Genomic DNA, 6,000 nt, shown 5'->3' on the forward strand with positions numbered 1-6,000 from the left:
TCGATTTGTACTGGAGGAGGATGATTTCATCCCCGATGCTGAATTCATTCCGCAGATTTGGGAGCATCACGATGACGGGGCATGACGATGGTACTAACCGGGACGAGGATATGCCAGATAGGGAAGCAAGCAAGAGACCAAAAGGCGCCCAATATGATGGTGGAAGTATGGTGTCGGGGCCTCAAACAACCATCGTTCCCATGCAGACTTGTCAGTTGGGCTATTACTTTGTTACACTTCCACACCAAACCAATAAACTGGGAAACTTTGCTCTTGATGTGCCAGTATCAGCTCGAGTGCAACCCACGACGACCCATGTTTGTGAAGTGCTGCGATCGGACGTTGATCCTTCAGTACAGGGAACTACTCTGCTGCATGTGCAGGCGGCGGCTACATCGCCCATGCGAGCGGCTGTGGAGGCGCCGTTTGGAGGGAGTGCAAAACATCCATCCATGGACGTGCATGGGGATGCTGCGGAGGCTTGCATGTATGCATGTGCACCCATGTGTGATGTGCATGGGGCGGGTGCTCATGTGTGCATGCTACGTGTGCGCAAGGATGATAGTGCATGTGCACCGCTTGATGCTGATGCAGCCTCTCTGCTGGTGCAGCCGGTCGAGCGCGCGGTTGCACCGCCAGCTGAGCAGGCGGCAGCTGCTGCTTCGGTTTGCATGTGCGGATCCTCGACGGTGCCTGCGGCGGCTTCTCCAACTCAAGCTTCGGCCGCCGTGGTTCCTCTTGGTCCGACGGTGGTCTGTGCGACTACTTCTACCTCGGCACCAATTGTGACAGTTCAGACTCCTTCAAGAGTGCAGAATTCTCCACTTGCGGCTAAACCGAAGGCATCAACGGGTACTATGTCCGGAGGGCTGGCTTCGCCCCTTCGACGTAGTAACCGACATTCCATTTCCGCCGATGGCTCCTCTACGACTGATGAGCATTCGCTAGCGAAAGCAATGTGCCGCCAAGCCTTGAGGAATTTGGACCCCACACCAGGTACTTCTTCCATGCAATCTTTTCTTTCCTTTTCAGATACTCGTATTTCTACTAGCTTAAAGAATGTGGGTGTATCTATGGGAAAGAATAATGATGAAATTAACCTGTCGGTTGGGGCACTTAAACACATGGAGATTGACCGTTTAAAGGTTTCTCTGGAGTGTAATAACACCCTACCTAACCCCGAAACCAAGGAGGAGGATGAAATGGATGCCAAATATGATGGTCCACTCATCTCCCACTTGGTTGGTGAGGTTACTGAGGTTGGATTAGATGACGCAAGACCTGGGTCCATGTTTTGTGACTTCACAGCGTCTTCACGGAAATCTAAATCACATTCCTCTAAAAAGAAAAAAACGCCCAACAAGGCGAAATGTTCCACTCCAATCCGAGTTTCCACATGAGAGGCATGTTTTGGAATAGCAGAGGTCTCTCAGACTTGGCTAAACATAAACACGTCAGTGATTGTGTGCGAGAACACGAATTGGATTTTGGGGCAATTTCTGAGGCTGGTAAATGTGACTTCCGCCAGCACGTCCTCGATCACCTAGCAGGTGGTTTGGACTACGCATGGCATAGTCTACCAACTCGTGGAAGGTCTGGAGGAATCCTTCTTGGGATACAGACCACGACCATGGACTTGTTGGCCTTTTCGACCGGTGAATTTCATATCAAATTCCACCTACGAAACAGGGCTGGTAATTTTACATGGAGCCTGGTCGCAGTCTATGGAGCTGCCCAAGAGGAGCATAAATCTGCTTTCCTCCATGAATTGGTGAACCTGGCTAAGGATAACCCGTACCCAATACTTATTGGAGGGGATTTTAATATCCTTAGGTACCATGAAGAGAAAAATAATGACCGCTTCGACACTCATTGGCCTTTCCTATTCAATGCTGTAATTGACAGTTTGGATCTTCTGGAGGCTTGTATGTCGCGGCGGCAGTTCACTTGGGCTAATAACCGTTCTATGCCAACGTACGAGAAGCTTGATAGGGTACTCATGGATACTGAATGGGAGCTAAAATTTCCTATGGTAACAGTGCGAGCCCTAAAGCGAATCGAGGCATTATCAGATCATGTACCGATCATTCTTGACTCTAATTCTACGAACCTTCCTACCCGCCGCCCGTTCAAATTTGAATTGGGATGGCTGCATCAGGAAGGTTTTGTAGACATAATCAAGAATGTTTGGGAGAGGCCCTCCGTTGGTCATACACCAATTCAGAGATGGAATTTTAAAATAAGGGTCATGAGGCAACATATCTCTGGATGGGCAAAACACACCAACGAGTTGTACAAAAAGGAAAAGCAGCACCTCTGTACCATCATTGATGACCTCAACAAAATTGCAGAGACCCGCACCTTATCTGAACAAGAGATTGAATTGAAAAATCAATCTAATGAGAAGTTGCCCGTCTTCTATGAGAAGAGGAAATCAAATACTACCAAAGGTCCAAAGCTGACTTCATCCTCAGGGGAGATAGAAATACAAGATACTTTCAATTGGTCGCCAATGGTCGCCATAGGAAGAAATGTATTCATAGTCTCCAACAGGATGAGGGGCGGATCGAAGGTCAAGAGGAGCTCAAAAGGTATATCACCAAATACTATAAATCTCTATTCGGAGCGCCGGATGAAGGGAATGTCACCCTTGACGAGACCCGAACAGATGATATTCCACAAGTCACGGCAGAAGAGAACGATATCCTCACGGCACCTTTCTCAGAAGAGGAGGTGAGAGCGGCTGTGTTCCAAATGGAACACAATAAAGCTCCAGGCCCTGATGGTTTCCCCGCAGAATTCTATCAGAATTTCTGGGATATCATCAAGACTGACCTTTTGGAGTTGTTCAATTGTCTTCATGCTGATCGGCTTGACCTATTCAGGCTGAATTTTGGCGTAATTGTCTTATTGCCGAAGATTAAGGAGGTCGAACGGATCCAACAGTTCAGACCAATATGCCTCCTTAATGTCAGCTTCAAGATTTCACCAAAGTGGCTACGAATAGGTTAAACGCAGTAGCTGACCATGTTGTCCGGCCATCTCAAACGACGTTCATGCAAGGAAGGAATATACTCGATGGTGTAGTAGTCCTGCATGAGACCGTCCATGAGATGCACCGGAAAAACATGAGTGGAGTGATATTCAAAATTGACTTTGAAAAAGCCTATGACAAGGTTAAATGGTCTTTCCTCCAACAGGCTCTAAGAATGAAAGGTTTCTCAGATAAATGGTGCCAGTGGATCCAAAATTTTCTAACTGGAGGTAGTGTTTGTCGGGAAACGTTGCATAAAATAAAAAATTTCCTACGTTCACCAAGATCAATCTATGAGTTCATCTAGCAACGAGAGAGAGAGATGCATCTACATACCCTTGTAGATCGCGTGCAGAAGCGTTCAAGAGAACGGGGTTGAGGGAGTCGTTCTCGTCGTGATCCAAATCACCGGAGATCCTAGCGCCGAACGGACGGCACCTCCGCGTTCAACACACGTACGGTCAGCGTGACGTCTCCTCCTTCTTGATCCAGCAAGGGGGGAGGAGAGGTTGATGAAGATCCAGCAGCACGACGGCGTGGTGGTGGATGCAGCAGGGATTCCAGCAGGGCTTCGCCAAGCGCTACTAGAGGAGGAAGAGGTGTCACGGGAGGGAGAGGGAGGCGCCAAGGCTTAGGGTGCGGCTACCCTTCCTCCCCTACACTATATATAGGGGCTAGGGGGGCGCATGCCCCCCTTGGAGATCCCATCTAGAGGGGGGGCGCCAGCCCCCGGGGCAACGGCCCCCTTAGGGTTTCCAACCAAGGGGGGGCATGCCCCCTCGGGGGGGGCAACGGCTGTTGGGGAACGTAGCAGAAATTCAAAATTTTCCTACGTGTCATCAAGATCTATCTATGGAGAGACCAGCAACGAGTAGAAAGAGAGTGCATCTACATACCCTTGTAGATCGCTAAGCGGAAGCGTTCAAGTGAACGGGGTTGATGGAGTCGTACTCGTCGTGATTCAGATCACCGATGATCCAGTGCCGAACGGACGGCACCTCCGCGTTCAACACACGTACAGCCCGGTGACGTCTCCCACGCCTTGATCCAGCAAGGAGAGAGGAAGAGGTTGAGGAAGACTCCATCCAACAGCAGCACAACGGCGTGGTGGTGATGGAGGAGCGTGGCAATCCTGCAGGGCTTTGCCAAGCACCTACGGGAGAGGAGAAGGTGTCACGGGAGGGAGGGAGGCGCCAAGGGCTCAGGTATGGATGCCCTCCCTCCCCTCCACTATATATAGGGGCAGGGGAGAAGGGGGAGGCGCAGCCTTGCCCCCTACTCCAAGAAAGGGGTGCGGCTAAGGAGGGGGGAGGAGTCCATCCTCCCCAAGGCACCTCGGAGGTGCCTTCCCCCTTTAGGACTCTCCCCTTTTTCCTTTATCTTGGCGCATGGGCCTCTAGGGGCTGGTGCCCTTGGCCCATGTAGGCCAAGGCGCACCCCCTACAGCCCATGTGGCCCCCCGGGGCAGGTGGCCCCACCCGGTGGGCCCCCGGGACCCTTCCGGTGGTCCCGGTACAATACCGATGACCCCGAAACTTGTCCCGATGGCCGAAACAGGACTTCCTATATATAAATCTTTACCTCCGGACCATTCCGGAACTCCTCGTGACGTCCGGGATCTCATCCGGGACTCCAAACAACATTCGGTAACCACATACAAGCTTCCTTTATAACCCTAGCGTCATCGAACCTTAAGTGTGTAGACCCTACGGGTTCGGGAGACATGCAGACATGACCGAGACGTTCTCCGGTCAATAACCAACAGCGGGATCTGGATACCCATGTTGGCTCCCACATGTTCCACGATGATCTCATCGGATGAACCACGATGTCAAGGACTCAATCGATCCCGTATTCAATTCCCTTTGTCTATCGGTATGTTACTTGCCCGAGACTCGATCGTCGGTATCCAATACCTTGTTCAATCTCGTTACCGGCAAGTCACTTTACTCGTTCCGTAACACATCATCCCATGATCAACTCCTTGGTCACATTGCGCATATGATGATGTCCTACCGAGTGGGCCCAGAGATACCTCTCCGTTTACACGGAGTGACAAATCCCAGTCTCGATCCGCATAAAACAATAGATACTTTCGGAAATACCTGTAGTGCACCTTTATAGTCACCCAGTTACGTTGTGACGTTTGATACACTCAAAGCACTCCTACGGTATCCAGGAGTTACACGATCTCATGGTCAAAGGAAGAGATACTTGACATAGGCAAAGCTCTAGCAAATGAACTACACGATCTTTTGTGCTAGTCTTAGGATTGGGTCTTGTCCATCACATCATTCTCCTAATGATGTGATCCCGTTATCAACGACATCCAATGTCCATAGCCAGGAAACCATGACTATCTGTTGATCACAACGAGCTAGTCAACTAGAGGCTCACTAGGGACATATTGTGGTCTATGTATTCACACGTGTATTACGATTTCCGGATAATACAGTTATAGCATGAATAAAAGACTATTATCATGAACAAAGAAATATAATAATAACACTTTTATTATTGCCTCTAGGGCATATTTCCAACAGTCTCCCACTTGCACTAGAGTCAATAATCTAGTTCACATCGCCATGTGATTAACACTCACAGGTCACATCGCCATGTGACTAATACCCAAGAGTTTACTAGAGTCAGTAGTCTAGTTCACATCACTATGTGATTAACACTCAATGAGTTTTATGTTTGATCATGTTGCTTGTGAGAGAGGTTTTAGTCAACGGGTCTGAACCTTTCAGATCCGTGTGTGCTTTACAAATCTCTATGTCATCTCCTAGATGCAGCTACCACGCTCTATTTGGAGCTATTCCAAACAACTGTTCTACTTGGAGCTATTCTAAATTATTGCTCCATTATATGTATCCGGTCTCTCTACTCAGAGCTATCCGGATAGGTGTCAAGCTTGCATCGTCGTAACCTTTACGACGAACTCTTTTACCACCTCCATAATCGAG

The sequence above is a fragment of the Triticum aestivum genome, chromosome 6B (genome assembly GCF_018294505.1).
Source record: "Triticum aestivum cultivar Chinese Spring chromosome 6B, IWGSC CS RefSeq v2.1, whole genome shotgun sequence".
Lineage (NCBI taxonomy): Eukaryota > Viridiplantae > Streptophyta > Magnoliopsida > Poales > Poaceae > Triticum > Triticum aestivum.